The 16,942-nt window shown below is 42.6% G+C and overlaps 1 pseudogene; it reads left to right on the forward strand.

Annotated features, from left to right (window-relative positions):
• Positions 1 to 3,724: 3,724 nt before the first annotated feature.
• On the forward strand, positions 3,725 to 4,266 carry LOC112615252 (annotated as a pseudogene).
• Positions 4,267 to 16,942: the final 12,676 nt, after the last annotated feature.

Genomic DNA, 16,942 nt, shown 5'->3' on the forward strand with positions numbered 1-16,942 from the left:
AGTTTGGGAGTGTGCCTGTGACCATAGGATCCCCTAGGCATGTCACATTCCACACCATTCATAAGTAGCTGGCCTGACAGAGCAATGGAATGGCAAGGAGCAGCTGAAGCACCAGCTCAGAAGCAACATGCTGCAAAGATGTGGTAGCATCCTCCAGGATGCAGTGTAAGCACTAAATTAGAGACCTCTATATGGCACCATCTCACCAAGAGGAAAAATACATGGGTGCAGGAACCAAGGGGTGAAAGCAAGAGTACCATCATTCTCAATAACCTACTAGTAGCAAGACATTGTGTTTTCAGTCTCCACAATCTGGGGCTCTACAGTGTAAGAGGTGGGCACACTCTTGCCAGGGTCGTAGCAGGAGTCCCATTTAACTATACGCTACAGCTGTCACCAAAGCATTTTGGAGGTTAGAGACATGGTAAGTAAGAATTAGAAATACTCTGTTATAAGGTGCCTGAACTACTCATGAAGCCTTACAGTGTTAGTTGAAGGTTGACTTACATTAGTTAAAAATGTACGTTATAGGCTGAGCATGGTAGCTCATGTCTGTAATCCTGACACTGGGAAGCTGAGGCAGGAGGATCGCTTGAGCTCAGGGGTTTGAGACCAGCCTGGCCAACACAGCGAAAACTTGTCTCTACAAAAAAATACAAAAATTAGCCGGGCACCATGGCACGCATCTGTAGTCCCAGCTACTTGGGGGGCTGAGGTAGGAGGATCACTTGAGTCCAGGAGGTCGAGGCTGCAGTGAGCCAAGATCGAGCCACTGCACTCCAGCCTGGGTGGCAAAGTGAGACCCGGTCTCAAAAATAAATAAATTCATTAAAATGTATATTATAAGCTGTAGAGCAACCATTGCAACTGATACATTAGGAGAGTAGATAAAATGGAATCATTTAAAAAGCTCAATTTAAACCAGGAAAGGCAGAAAAAGACGATGGGGAAAAAACAAAGAACAAGAGCAATAAATAGAAAACAGTTATAAAAATGGGCACAAATACACACTTAGAAGAAATAAGACCAGGTTTTCAATCATCAGTACAGTGACTAAAGTTAATGTGAATCAACTGTACATTCCAAAATACCTAGAAGAGGCCAGGTGCGGTGGCTCACGCCAGTAATCCCAGCACTTTGGGAGGCCGAGGCAGGTGGATCACCTGAGGTCAGGAGTTCAAGACCAGCCCAACCAATGTGGTGAAACTCCATCTCTACTAAAAATACAAAAATTAGCCAGGTGTGGTAGCATGTACCTGTAGTCCCAGCTACTCGGGAGGCTGAGATAGGAAAATTGCTTGAACCCGGGAGGCAGAGGTTGCAGTAAGCTGAGATTGCACCACTGCACTCCAGCTTGGATGACAGAGCAAAACTCCATCTCAAAAAGAGATGAAGAAAACCTAGACAATGTCATTCAGGACATAGGTATGGGCAAGGACTTCATGTCTAAAACACCAAAAGCAATGGCAACAAAAGCCAAAATTGACAAATGGGATCTAATTAAACTAAAGAGCTTCTGCACAGCAAAAGAAACTACCATCAGAGTGAACAGGCAACCTACAGAATGGGAGAAAATTTTTGCAATCTACTCATCTGACAAAGGGCTAATATCCAGAACCTACAAAGAACTCAAACAAATTTACAAGAAAAAGCAAACAACCCCATTAAAAAGTGGGCAAAGGATATGAACAGACACTTCTCAAAAGAAGACATTTATGCAGCCAACAGACACATGAAAAAATGCTCATCATCACTGGCCATCAGAGAAATGCAAATCAAAAACACAATGAGATACCATCTCACACCAGTTAGAATGGCGATCATTAAAAAGTCAGGATACAACAGGTGCTGGAGAGGATGTGGAGAAATAGGAACATTTTTACACTGTTGGCGGGACTGTAAACTAGTTCAACCATTGTGGAAAACAGTGTGGCGATTCCTGAAGGATCTAGAACTAGAAATGCCATTTGACCCAGCCATCCCCTTACTGGTTATATACCCAAAGGATTATAAATCATGCTGCTATAAAGACACACGCACATGTATGTTTACTGCGGCACTATTCACAATAGCAAAGACTTGGAACCAACCCAAATGTCCATTAATGACAGACTGGATTAAGAAAATGTGGCATATATATACCATGGAATACTATGCAGCCATAAAAATGATGAGTTTGTGTCCTTTGTAGGGACATGGATGCAGCTGGAAACCATCATTCTCAGCAAACTATCGCAAGAACAGAAAACCAAATACCACATGTTCTCATTCATAGGTGGGAACTGAACAATGAGATCACTTGGACACAGGAAGGGGAGCATCACACACCGGGTCCTATTGTGGGGAGGGGGGAGGGGGTAAGGATAGCATTAGAAGATATACCTAATGTAAATGATGAGTTAAGGAGTGCAGCACACCAACATGGCACATGTATATATATGTAACAAACCTGCACGTTGTACACATGTACCCTAGAAATTAAAGTATAAAAAAAAAAAAGGATCTGGAACTAGAAATGCCATTTGACCCAGCCATCCCCTTACTGGGTATATACCCAAAGGATTATAAATCATGCTGCTATAAAGACACATGCACATGTATGTTTATTGCAGCACTATTCACAATAGCAAAGACTTGGAAACAACCCAAATGTCCATCAATGACAGACTGGATTAAGAAAATGTGGCACATATACACCATGGAATACTATGCAGCCATAAAAAAGGATGAGTTCATGTCCTTTGTAGGGACATGGATGTAGCTGGAAATCATCATTCTCAGCAAACTACCGCAAGAACAGAAAACCAAACACCGCATGTTCTCACTCATAGGTGGGAGCTGAACAATGAGAACACTTGCTCACAGGAAGGGGAACATCACACACTGGGGCCAGTCGTGGGGTGGGGGGAGGGGGGAGGGATAGCATTAGGAGATATACCTAATGTAAATGACGAGTTAATGGGTGCAGCACACCAACATGGCACATGTATACATATGTAACAAACCTGCACATTGTATACATGTACCCTAGAACTTAAAGTATAATAAAAAATAATAATAATAAAAAGAAAATAGCTAGAGGAGAATAATTCAACAAAAAGATTTATGTTTAAGGTGATGGATATTCCAATTACCCTGATCCGATTATGTAAATGCATCAAATTATCACATGTATCCCAAAAATATGTACATCTAATATGTATCAGTTTAAATAAATATATGAAAGAAAATAGTTATAAAAATGGTAGATATTAGTCTGACTATATCAAAGTCACCTTAAATGTGAATGGTTTAAATGCACCAATTAAAAGACAGAGATTGTCATAGTGGATAAGAAAAAAGACCCAATTACATACTGTTTATAAGAAACCCACATTTAATATAAAGACAGAGACATATTAAAAGTCAAAGGTATGGTGGCTCATACCTGTAATCCCAGCTCTTTGAGAGCCTGAGGCGGGAGGATTGCTTGAGCTCAGGAGTTTGAGACCAGCCTGGGCAACACAGTGAGACTCCATCTCTACAAAAAAATTAAAAACGAAGTAAAAAGATAGCCACAGATATACAAAAAGAAAAAAAAAACACTAACCAAAAGAAAGTTGGGGTAGTTATATTTCTATCAGATAAAGTAGGTTTCAGAACAAGGAATGTCATCAAGAACAAAATGGGGATCATGCTGTGAATGGCACTCCACAGGTCAGGTGGCTGCACAGTAGTAGCGGAGGTGACCATAGCCACAGAATGTCCATGGTTCGTTCATCCGTCCATGCCAAATGGATTGTGGGGAAGGTGACTTGGACAAAAATGCAAATGACTGCTAAAGTGAGAGTGACCAGGCTTGTTCTGGATCCCTATTTATGAAAGCATTATAATAAGAGAAAAACCTACTTTGCTCACAATGCCCTTCAGCAGTGCACAACTGGGGATATTGTGCTTCTCAAGGCTTTACCTGTTCCACGAACAAAGCATGTGAAACATGAACAGGCTGAGATAGTTTTCAACGTTGGAAAAGTCATAGATCCAGTGACAGGAAAACCCTGTGCAGGAACTACCTACCTGGAGAGTCCATTGAGTTCGGAAACCACCCAGCTAAGCAAAAATCTGGAAGAACTCAATATCTCTTCAGCACAGGGAAGGAGGAATGGAAGAAGCAGCCAAAGGGAAAGACTTACATGCTTATTTTATGGAAAAAGAAATTTTTCTAAGTTTCATCACAAACTGTGTCCAATTTCTCTTGGTATTTATAAAATAGTTAAAAACAAATGAAGTAAAGGGCATATTATGGTTTTTCACAAAGGTTTATGGTCATGCTTCAAATTTTCTTTTCAGTGAACATACTTTCACGTTACCACTAAGTATGTCTAACAGTCTGTTGTATTTTGTAAGCTCACTGTTTTAGAAGGTTTTGTTTTTGTTTTTCGAGACAGGGTCTCACTTTGTCACCCAGGCTGGAGTGCAGTGGTGCAATCAATCTTGGCTTACTGCAGCCTCAACCTCCCTGGCTCCAGCAATCTTTCCACCCCAGCCTTCTGAGTAGCTGGGAGCACAGGAGCGTGCCACTACACCTGGCTAATTTTTTGTCAATTTTGTGGAGACAGGGTCTCCCTATGTTGCCCAGGCTGGTCTTGAACTCCTGGGAGTGAAACGCTCACACTGGCCTCCCAAAGTGCTGGGATTACAGGCCTCAGCCACTGTGCCCAGCCGGTTTTCTTTTTTTCATTCAAAGGAATCTTGAATTTATCTTAGAACCTTTATTTTGAGGGAAGAAAGCCTTTGAATATAAACAGATAAGGCCACATTAAGTGAATATTTTGGATGCTATATATTCAAAATAAATATTTTATTTTTCTGACTTCACCAGTTCCAAAGGGAAATCATCAACATGCTTATGGTCAGAGTTTTTTTCGATCAAGCTGTATTAATAAGAATGTTGACGTGTGGAAAATAAAATTTTACAATTCTGAAAAAAGATAAAATAAAATGGGGCATTATGGGGGTCAAGTCTCAAGAAAACTACAATCTTAAAACGTGTATGCACCTAACAACAAAGCATCAAAATAAATGAGACAAAAACTGATAGAACTGCAAGAAGAACTAGATACATCTACTATTATCATTGGAGATTTCAACACCCCTCTGTCAACAATGGATAGATTAAGCAGGCAGAAAATCAGTACAAATATAGAATGGATTGTAGAGAAGGAAGAAAATGAAACCTAGTGGCAGCCCTGAGACCAACTGCAGCAAGATGAGCTGTAGTTCTTCTCACTAACCTCCTCTTCTAAGTCTTCCCTCAGGAAGACCTTCTGAGGGTCACAGGAATTCTGAACAGGAACTCTGAAGTTAATCCAGGCAACACCAAGGGTGGACTGTGGCAAGCATGGAGCTGCATAGCTCAGAGCTCCCATCAAGAAAGACTTTGCCGTGGAACTATGAGGAGTGAAGTTAGCTTACAGCCTCAGGTTGCAGGACCTTGCAAGACTGGCTGCAGTATTCTTGACAAAACCATGCTTTCCCTGGGCAGCCTCCAGTCAATAACTAAGCAAGGTGGCAGTTCTAGGGCCTGGCCACTTCTGCCCAATGTGAGACTCTTTTAAGAGGCAGTCTTTCCTCCAGAACTTCCCACTGGGTTGAGACCAAGACTTTGTCATATCTGCCTCAAAATCTAAGGCAACTCTGCCCAATTCTGTTTCCACCCCTTATCCTTTCACATGTGTCAGATAATGCATCGTAGTTTGAATGCCTTTCCTACCCAATCTTGCTCTCTGCCCTTTCATCTTTCACAGGTATTAGCCACAATCAACATCCTGCATTCCTAACTCCTTATTAGCATCTGCTTCCTAGAAGACCCAAATAGACACAATTAGTCACTCACCACTGCCATCCACGTTAGGGAAATTCTTTAGAATGCACTTAATCAAGCATTTCAAGAGTCTCTTCATTATGATCAAAATGTTTTCAGCAAGTTCTTCAGTTTAATTCACAACTAGGAAAATCAGATAATGAAAACCATTTAATACCACAGCCTCACAATCTTCATCAAGGCATGTGTGCTGCCGGACGCGGTGGTTCACGCCTGTAATCCCAGCACTTTGGGAGGACGAGGCGGGCAGATCACAAGGTCAGGAGATCGAGACCATCCTGGCTAACATGGTGAAACCCCGTCTCTACCAAAAATACAAAAAACTAGCCAGGCATGGTGGCACGTGCCTGTAGTCCCAGCTACTCCGGAAGCTGAGGCAGGAGAATGGCGTGAACCCGGGAGGCGGAGGTTGCAGTGAGCGGAGATCGTGCCACTGCACTCCAGCCTGGGTGACAGAGCAAGACTCCGTCTCAAAAAAAAAAAAAGGCATGTGTGCTGCAGCTACAGTTTTTGTAATCATTGCATTCAGTTTATCTGGCAGGATAGAACACTGATGAAGCTTATCATATAAGCATACATTTGGGCTGCGTAAAGTTAATCCTAATCATGCTTATGATCATTCAGATTAAGGGTTTTTGTTCCAGAAAGACACAAGATTTTTCTTGAAACTCAGTCAAGTGATGAATTTTCCTTAGGGAAGTCAGTGACTTCCTTGAGCAAAAGTAGTTATATATGGTCATTACCCTAAGCTCATAACAAAGCTGGAAAAAAAAAAAACCTTTAACATAACTGTCAAGCATTAAGTGCTTCTCATAATCTTCATGTGTAGCTCAGGTAGAGGGGGCGTTCTTGTGGTCAACAGTGTGTAGATGTATTAGTTAGTGCTGCCATTTGGATGTTTGTTCCCCCAAAACTCATGTGGAAATTTGATCCCCAGTGTTGGAGATGGGGCCTATTAGGAGATCTTTGGGTAATGGGGCAAATCCCTCATGAATAGATTAATGCCCTAGGGAGGGAAGTGGTGAGTGAGTTCTCACTCTATTACTTCTCATGAGAGCTGGTTGTTATAAAGAGACTGATACCTCCCCCTTCTCTCCCTTGCTTCCTCTCTCTCCATGTGATCTCTGCACACACTGGCTCCCCTTTGCCTTCTGCCATGAGTGGAAGCAGCCTGAGGCTTTTACCAAGAGGCCCAACATTCCAGCCCGTGGAACCATGAGCCAAACAAACCTCTTTTCTTTATTAGCGCTGATATTTCTTTTTCTTTCTTTCCTTTCTTCCTCTCTTTTTTTTTTTTTTTTTTTTGTTTGTTTGTTTGACAGAGTCTCACTCTGTCACCCAGGCTGGAGTGCAGTGGCACAATCTCAACTCACTGCAATCAACCACTGCCTCCCAGACTCAAGCGATTCTCGTGCCTCAGTCTCCCGAGTAGCTGAGACTACAGGTGTGCACTACCACATCCAGCCAATTTTTTGTATTTTTAGTAGAGACGGGGTTTCACCACGTTGGCCAGGCTGGTCTTTTTGTTTGTTTTTGTTTTTGAGACAGAGTCTCACTCTGTCACCCAGGCTGGAGTGCAGTGGCATGATCTTGGCTCACTGCAACCTCTGCCTCCTGGGCTCAGGTGATTCTTGTGCCTCAGACTCCCAAGTAGCTGGGATTACAGGCACGCACCACCATACCTCGCTAATTTTTTGTATTTTTAGTAAAGACACGGTTTTACTATGTTGGCCAGGCTGGTCTCCAACTCCTGGCCTCAAGTGATCTGCCCGCCTTGGCCTCCCAAAGTTCTGTGATTACAGGCATGAGCCACTGCGCCCAGCCAGATATTTCTGTATACCAACACAAACAGAAACAGTCAGGTAGACTAGAATCTGCTGTGGTAACAAAGAAACACTGAAATTTCATTGGCTTAACCAAAGGTTGATTTTTCACTCACACAAAGTCCCATGAGATGGTTCCTGTATGAGCAACTGTCCAGGGTGGTTTTCCTCTGAGGGGAAACCCAAGGATACAAGTTCCTTGCATCGTGTTTCACCATTTCAGAGTCCTTTGCTTCCTGCTGTACAACAGCAAAGAGATTTATTAATAGCATGAAAAATCATGAAAGGTATTACATGGGTCAGGCCTAGAAGTGGCAGTTATCAATCCTACACATGTTCCCTCGCCAAAACAAAACCACATGGTTCCACCTAGGCAAAAAGAAAGCCTGGAAATGTAAGGGAGCATGTGGATATTGGTGGATAGCCTCTGGCATAATAGACTTTTCTTTTGATATAACAGTTTGAAAACATGAAACAAGCTCTAAAGTTGGATTTACCTAAGCTTTTACTCTTTATAGTTTATCCTGACACATCACCTTCAGTCTAAGTTATTCACATAAAGTCATCAATAAGCTTAAATTCCTTCTGTATCTCAATTAATTACATCACCATCCACCCATTTGCTCAAGTGCAAAACTTAAAAGTTATCCGTGTTTCTGCTACATAGAAACTGGATAAAAGAGCTGGGCGCGGTGGCTCACGCCTGTAATCCCATTACTTTGGGAGGCCGAGGTGGGCAGATCATCTGAGGTCAGGAGTTCGAAACTAGTCTGACCAACATGGTAAAACCCTGTCTCTATGAAAAATACAAAAATTAGCTGGGCATGTTGGTGGGCGCCTGTAATCCCAGCTACTCGGGAGACTGAGACAGGAGAATCACTTGAACCCAGGAGGCAGAGGTTGCAGTGAGCCAAGATCCCACCAGTGCACTCCAGCCTGGGCAACAAGAGCAAAACCCCATCTCAAAAAAAAAAAAAAAAAGAAACTGGATAAAAGAAAGCCAAAGAGCCCTGTGCAGGAGTGATCCCAGAGCAGCTTCTATGGATATTATAATTCTAATTGGAAGGAATATTCCTAAAGTGAAGATGGATTGGTAGAATTACCTGTGAAGATATGCTCACAATGTCAGGTCCATTTAAAAAAAGAAAATAAAATAGAAGACCTATGAAGAGTATTTTAATATTTCCCTTTGCTCTAAGGTTGTGTTTTATACTAACTTCTTATTGCAGTGTGATAGCCCCTTAAGACTTCCCTAAAGCGAAGAGGGTTCCCTGAATATCCTATGTGAGTATTCAGGTCTGCTTAACAGTTATAGTTCTCACTGTCAATTAATAAACAGACATTTTGGTTCATATATATCTGTATCTTATGAGTAGAATCATTCATTCATTCATATATTTAATAAATATTTATTGAGTGCCTAGTAGGCTACAGTTTTAAATGCCAAAAATATGGAAGTATACCAGATGAAACCTCTGCCCTCGTAGAGCTTACATCTTAGTAGACTAAAGAGAGACAGATTTTGGCCCAGAGTGGTGGATCATGCCTGTAATCCCAGAACTTTGGGAGGGTGAGGTGGGCAGATGACTTGAGGTCAGGAGTTTGAGACCAGCCTGGACAACATGGTGAAACCCCATTTCTACTAAAAATACAAAAAATTAGCCAGATGTGGTGGCGCATGCCTGTAATCCCAACTACTCAGGAGGCTGAGGCAAGAGAATCACTTGACCCCGGGAGGCAGAGGTTGCAGTGAGCCAAGATCGTGCCACTGCACTCCAACCTGGGTAACAGAGCAAGACTCTGTCTCAAAAAAAAAAAAAAAAAAAACAAAAGAGAGAGAGAGAGAGGTTTTTGAAGAAAAATATACAGTGTGTCAGATGGATAGTGGTAAATTCTATAGAGAACAAGAAAGCAGGGAAGGGGGATAGGATGTACCAAGGTGGGGGTTACAATTTTAAACAGAGTATTCAGGCCTCACTGAGAAGAAGACATTTGAGAAAATCTCTGAAGGAGGTGAAGAAAGTAGCCATTCAGATGGCTATGGAAAAACATTCCAGGCAGGAGAGACACCAAGTGCAGAGGCCTGAGGTAGGGAGTGCCTGGCTTGTTTGCGGATCAGCAGAAAGGCCAGTGTGACTGAAGTGGAGTGAACGCAGGGGAGAGTAGTGGTGAGGAGTCAGAGAGATAATGTGGGGACAGTAGGGGGAACGAGGGAAAGATTGTGTAGGGCCTTGCAGAGCAATGTTAGGATTTTGGATTTTACTTTGAGACGTAGAGTCATCGGAGGGTTCCGAACAGTGAAGTGACACCATCTGACTTTCATGCTAAAAGGATCAGTTGGCCGTATGCGGTGGCTCATGCCTGTAATCCCAGCACTTTGGGCCGAAGTGGGAGGATCACGAGGTCAGGAGTGCGAGACCAGCCTGGCCAACATGGTGTAACCCCGTTTCTACTAAAAATACAAAAATTAGCTGGGCGTGGTGGTAGGTGCCTGTAATCCAGATACTCGGGAGGCTGAGGCAGGAGAATTGCTTTCAGGAGGTGGAGGTGGCAGTGAGCCAAGATCATGCCACTGCACTCCAGCCTGGGCCACAGAGTAAGACTCTGTCTTGATTAAAAAAAAAAAAAATTAAAAGGATCAATCATTCTAATTGCAGATTTGAGAATACAGTGTAAGAGGGCAATGGTGAAGCAGAAAGACCCATTAAGAGATAATCCCAATAGTGCAGGTGACGGATGATAGTTTTTAAAGAGAAAAAGGGGTGTCAAGCATGACTACAAGATTTTTGGCCTGAGTTACCAAAAGAATGAAGTTTCTGCCAGGTGCGGTGGCTCATGCCTGTAATCCCAGCAATTTCGGAGGCCGAGGTGGGTGGATCACCTGAGGTCAGGAGTTCGAGACCAGCCTGGTCAACATGGTGAAACCCTGTCTCTACTAATAATACAAAAATTTGTCAGGCATGGTGGCGCGCACGTGTAGTCCCAGCTACTCAGGAGGCTGAGGCACAAGAATTGCTTGTGCCCAGGAGGCAGAGTGTGCAGTGAGCCAAGATCGCACAACTGCACTCCAACCTGGATGACAGAGTAAGACTGTGTCTCAAAAAAAAAAAAAAAAATGAGGTTTCCATTTGCCAAGATGGGGAAGGTTAGGGAGGGACAGATTTGATGGGGTAGATCAGGGGTCTCATTTGAGACACTTTATGATTGAGATGTGTATGAAATATAAAAGTGGAGCTATTAAGGGGGTATCTGGACATGGGAATCCAGAGTTTGGGGAGAAGTCCAAACTGGAGATACAGTAGTCCTCTCTTATCTGCAGAACTGTTCCAAGATCCCCAGTGGACGCCTGAAAACATGGATAGTATTGAACCCAACATATACACTGTTTTTTCCACCTGATAACCGAGAGAGCTACTAAGAGACCAACAGGCAGGTATCATGGACAACTTGGGTACACTGGACAGAGGGATGATTCACATCTCAGGTGGGACAAAGCAAGATTTCATCACACCACTCAGAATGGTGCATAATTTAAAACTTACGAATTGTTTATTTCTGGAATTTTCCATTTAATATTCGCAAACTGTAGTTCACCACAGGTAACTGAAACTGAGGAACATGAAACTTCAGATGAGGGAACACTACAGTATATATTTGGGAGTCATCAGGACATAGATGACATTTAAACCCATGAGACTAGATGAGATCAGCATGGAAATCGGTTTAAATGGAGAAAAAGCTCAAGGAGTGAGCCTGGAGCATTTGAATATTTTAGAGGTCATGGAGATGAGGAAAAACCAACAAAGGAGAACAAGGAGTGACTGGTAGTTATTAAGAGTCAGCCTTCTGAGCCTGCTTGCTGCAGGGTACCCTGATAAAGCTGAATTTCTGGATCTGCAGAGCTAAGAAGTCAACAGCAGGGACTGCTGTCTGGTGAAGTCTAGCTAAGTAGTCAGTCAGCGTTTTCCTTTGATATCTTTTAAATGCAACAAAATCTCATGCAAATTATATGCAAAAACAACAGGATGGCAATATTGTGGTAGATATGGCTAGTCTGTGGTTTAGGGACAGACATTAAACCCCAGAACCATGCATGCCACACTGGTAGGAGGAGCTCCACCCTGTGACCCTCCAACCAGGCCCTCAGGTCAACCGTGGAGAACACCCAGCAGAGACACTGAAAACCACTCCCAGTGAGGCAGGAGAATAGGGACTGGAGTTATGGACTCTAAGGCATTTCACACTGACTTCCTAGAACTAAATTGAAAGGAAAACCCTAACTTTCCATGCCTAAGTAACAAAAGGACCAGAGGCTACTCCCTTTCCAAATCCCCACCTTTTCTGGATGGCAGATGGGAAATTGAAAGTACCTCTCACTGGTTGCAAAAGGCAAAGGAGTGTAACTTTGTAACTTCACTTTAGCCTCTGATTGGTTGCACCAATCAGATGTTTGCATAGGAGAATGACCTTTGTAACTTCACTTCAGCCTCTGATTGTGGGCCACCACTTCATTTACATGGGGTGAACACCAAGTGGCCAATGGGAACCCTCTAGGGGTTATTTGGACCCAAGAAGTTTCTGTATCGGGGGTCTTGAGCGCTGCTCTGCCGCTCCCACAGAGTGGAGTACACTTTCATTTTAAATAAATCCCTGCTTTCATTCTTTCGTTGCTTCATTCTTTCCTTGCTTTGCTGTGCATTTTGTCCAATTACTTGTTCAAAACTTCAAGAATCTGGACAGCTTGCAGTCAAGACCCTCTACTGATAACACCAGTGCCCCAGTAGCAAAAGGCTAGTGACTCACCGCACCCCCTTTCATTGCTGCCACAAATACCAACTGACCTAGAAGTAAAAGAACACTTCACACTCCAACAGCTGGACCTTATCAGCACGTTAGGTTGAGAGAGATTTTAGTTAAGGTTAGCACTCCAAGTCTATGATGGGTTAAATTCCAAAGCCTCAAATCTCTCAAGATATTCTTCCCCCATCCCTGCTGTAATCGAAACCTTGGCTGTCTGCTGACCCCTTTCAAGCGCAAGTTGTTTATTTTCTCATCCCCCCAACAGCTAAATGCCTCAGGGAGTGCCAGGAGGTGGAGCTCCAGCTCTCCTCGCTCCCCAAGACCACTTTCTGATCTTCGTTCCTCCTCCCTCCTGAGAAATCTCTAGCTCTTCCTTGGCTCATGCTATCCACTTGTATCATCCTCTCCCATTCCTGGTGGCAGTCTTCTATCACCTTCCCAGTCACTACCCTCATTTGTGAAGAATTTAGTTCTGCACTCACAGTCTCTCTGTCCTCTTTGTTCCAACTTCCCTTGCCATTCTCAGTGATTTCAATATTCATATGGCCAATAACCCAGCATGCACACCTCATGTTTCCTTGATCTGCCCATTGCAAATGACCACTGCCATTTTGGGACATACTTCACAACCCAGAGCAGCAAGATGGGACCTTGTATCTTGAAGGTTCATATACTACTTCAATGCATTTTTTTCATTGGTGCACCAGCACATGGTTTATAAAAGTTGACAACTCCTTAGTACAGGAAATAGGTAAAAGTGTGTATTGTTTTTACTAGAAGTTGGGCCTGTGCTTCATTTTTTCTGTTTTGTTTTCTGTTAAACTCACCGTGGGTCAGTGATTACAAATGGGATTTTATTTTATTTTTATTTTTTAGAGATGAGGTCTTGCTCTGTCACTCAGGCTGGGGAGCATAGCTCACTAGGGCCTCAAACTCCTGGAATCAAGGGAGTCTCCCACCTCAGCCTGCACAATAGCTAGGGCTACAGGTGCACACCACCACACTCAGCTAATTTTTAAAATTTTTTGTAAAGACGACATCTCACTATGTTGCCCAGGCTGGTCTCAAACTCCTGGCCTCAAGTGATCCTCCTGCCTTGGCCTCCCAAAGTGCTGGGATCATAGGCTGAGTCACCATGCCCAGCCTATAAATAGGATTTTTAAGTGTCACAGTAGATGAAGATAAACCCCTAACAATCCAAAGAGACATATGCACAAGGTCATTCATCACAACATTGCTTATAATTGCAAAATATTGGAAATAATATAAATGTCCATACATAGGTTTATAGCTGAATAAGCTATGGTACCTCCATACAATAGAATACTATGTGGCTGTAAAAAAAAAAAGGTGAGAAAAGTCTCTACAAACTGAAGTGGAGTGACTTCTAAAATAAAGTTACAGTGAAAAAGCAAAGTGCCAAAGATATGTCTATAGAATGCTACCTTTTAGGTAGTAAATAAAAGGAAGCATTTTCATACAAACACCTGTACATGAATGTTCACAGCAGCATTATTCATAATAGCCAAAAACCAGAATCAGACCAAATGTCCATCAACAGATGAAGGGATGCTATCATTTGAATGTGTCCCCTCCAAAATAAAGGTGTTGCCAATGTGATGGCATCCAGATGTGGTGCCTTTAACAGGTGATTAAGCCATTAGGGCTTCTCCTTCATCGAAGGGACTAAGGCCCTTATAAAAGAGGCTTCAAGTTGCATTTGGTTAGTTTGCTATTCCACCTTTTGCCATGAGGTGGTGCAGCAAGAAGGACTCACCATACCAGATGCCAGCACCTTGGTTACGGACTTTCCAGCTTCCAGATTTGTAAGCAATAAATTTTTGTTCTTTGTAAGTTACCGAGTCGCAGGTATTTTGTGGTAGCAGCACAAACTAAAACAATGGATAAACAAATTGTGGTACATCCATACTATGGAATACTATCCAGCAATCAAAAGGAAGAAACTATTGATGAACACAACATGGATAAATCTTAAAGGTATTGTGACGAGTTGATGGGTGCTGACGAGTTGATGGGTGCTGACGAGTTGATGGGTGCAGCACAGCAACATGGCACAAGTATACATATGTAACAAACCTGCACGTTATGCACATGTACCCTAGAACTTAAAGTATAATAATAATAGAAAAGAAAAAAGAAAAAAAAAAGAAAAAGAAAAAGCCAGTCTCAAAAGGTTACATGCTATATGCTTCCATTTATATGACATTCTCAGAAGGCAACACGATAGGGATAGAGAACAAATCTGTGGTTGCCCAGGTGGGGGTTGGGGAGGGCTTGACTACAAAAGGACAGCACATGAGAAGTTGGGAACAGTTCTGGATCCTTATTGTGGTAGTGGTCACACCAGTCTATACATGTGCCCAAATTCCTAGGACTCTACAACAAAATATGGTGATTATGCTGTATATCAATTACACAAAGTATAGTGGTGGAATCTGTGTGGTAAAAATGTTACTTTAATTGTAGGTCTTCAGATAGTTATTAGAGATGTATCACTCCAACACTTGGACCATCTACTGGTGTAAAAAAAAAAATACTGGCCAGGCATGGTGGCTCATGCCTATAATCCCAGCACTTTGGGAGGCTGAGGTGGGCAGATCATCTGAGGTCAGGAGTTCGAGACTAGCCTGACCAACATGGAGAAATCCCATCTCTACTAAAAAAAAAAAAAAAAAAAAAAAAAATATTATCCAGGTGTGGTGGTGCATGCCTGTAATCCCAGCTACTCAGGAGGCTAAGGCAGGAGAATCACTTGAACTCGGGAGGCAGAGGTTGCAGTGAGTCAAGATCGCACCACTGCACTCTAGCCTGGGCAACAAGAGCGATACTCCGTCTCAAAAAAAAAAAAAAAAAAAACCAGCAGTGCCAGGCACAGTGGCTCATGCCTGCAATCCCAACATTTTGGGAGGCCAAGGCAGGAGGAGGATTGCTTGAGCCCAAGAGTTCAAGACCGGCCTGGGCAACACAGTGAGACCTCATCTCTGCAAAAAAATTTTGAAAATTAGCTGGGCGTGGTGGCATATGCCTGTAGTCCTAGCTACTGCAGAGGCTGAGGTGGGAGTATCACTTAAACCCAGGAGTTGGAGGCTGCAGTGAGTTATGATCATGCCACTGCAGTCCCGCCTGGGTGACAGAGCGAGACCCTGTCTCTGAAAACAAAAACAAACAAACAAAACAGCAGCAAAGAAACCAAAAGTATCATGCAACTCCCATGAAAAATAACTGAAATTTGGATTACCATGGCCTGGTGTATTAGTTCATTTTCACACTGCTGATAAAGACATACCTGAGACTGCGCAACTTACAAAAGAAAGGTTTAATGGACTTACAATTCCACATGGCTGGGGAGGCCTCACGATCGTGTTGGAAGGCAAGGAGGAGCAAGTCACATCTTACGTGGATGGCAGCAGGCAAAGAGAGAGCTTGTGCAGGGAAACTCCCATTTTTAAAACCATCAGAACTTGTGAGACTTATCCACTATCACGAGAACAGCACAGGAAAGAGCCACCCCCATGATTCAATTACCTTTTAGTGGGTTCCTCCCACAACATGAGGGAATTGTTGGAGTTACAATTCAAGATGAGATTTGGGTGGGAACACAGCCAAACCATATCACCTGGTAATGAGAGAAAATTAAACTCCATTATGTGACATATGTATCACTTGCACAGTTCCTGATATAGAGTAAGTATTCAATAAACATTTGCGGAATGAGTAAATGAATAAATGAGTGAATGAGTGAGTGAATAAATGAAAAGGCTCATATATTTTGATACAAAATCTTCCTTGCTTCAAATATCATCAAAAATTTTGAAGCAGAATAGAAGGACATTTCATCATCACCTAAACACAACAGGCCAAAGGCAAAAGCTGTGGAAACCACATTTTATAAGGTTGTACTGAATTGCAAAGGTTAGACCTGCTGAATTCATTGTTCACACACTTACCAAAACTGCTGCCAAAGACAGAGTGAAAATGATGACTGGGAACAAAGCAAGTGTCTTTGTCAAATATCACAGTTCTTTTTAAAATTACAGATGTGGCTAGGAACTTAAAATAGCAAACATCCAACTTCTGAGGAGGTTGGTATTATTTGCTGCAAATTGATGAGTCTACTGATCTTGTGAATTAAGCTAATAATTTGGTATTTATCATATTTAACTTAAACCATTTCATGAAGACATCATGTTCTGCCAATCTTTTGCAACTTGTACAACTGAAGAAGAGATTTCCTTCCCTCCCTCCCTCCCTTCCTTCCTTCCTTCCTTTCATCTAACTAATGATTGCTGGGCACTAATGTGCCAGCCACCATTCCAGGTAACAAGGACACTGCTGTGAACAAGAGACAAGATCCCTTCCCTCAAGGATCTTACATTCTGGTAGGTGGAAACAGACAATAAAATGACAGGAAAGGAAAACAGCAGACAGGGATGAA

The sequence above is a fragment of the Theropithecus gelada genome, chromosome X, assembly GCF_003255815.1.
Source record: "Theropithecus gelada isolate Dixy chromosome X, Tgel_1.0, whole genome shotgun sequence".
Lineage (NCBI taxonomy): Eukaryota > Metazoa > Chordata > Mammalia > Primates > Cercopithecidae > Theropithecus > Theropithecus gelada.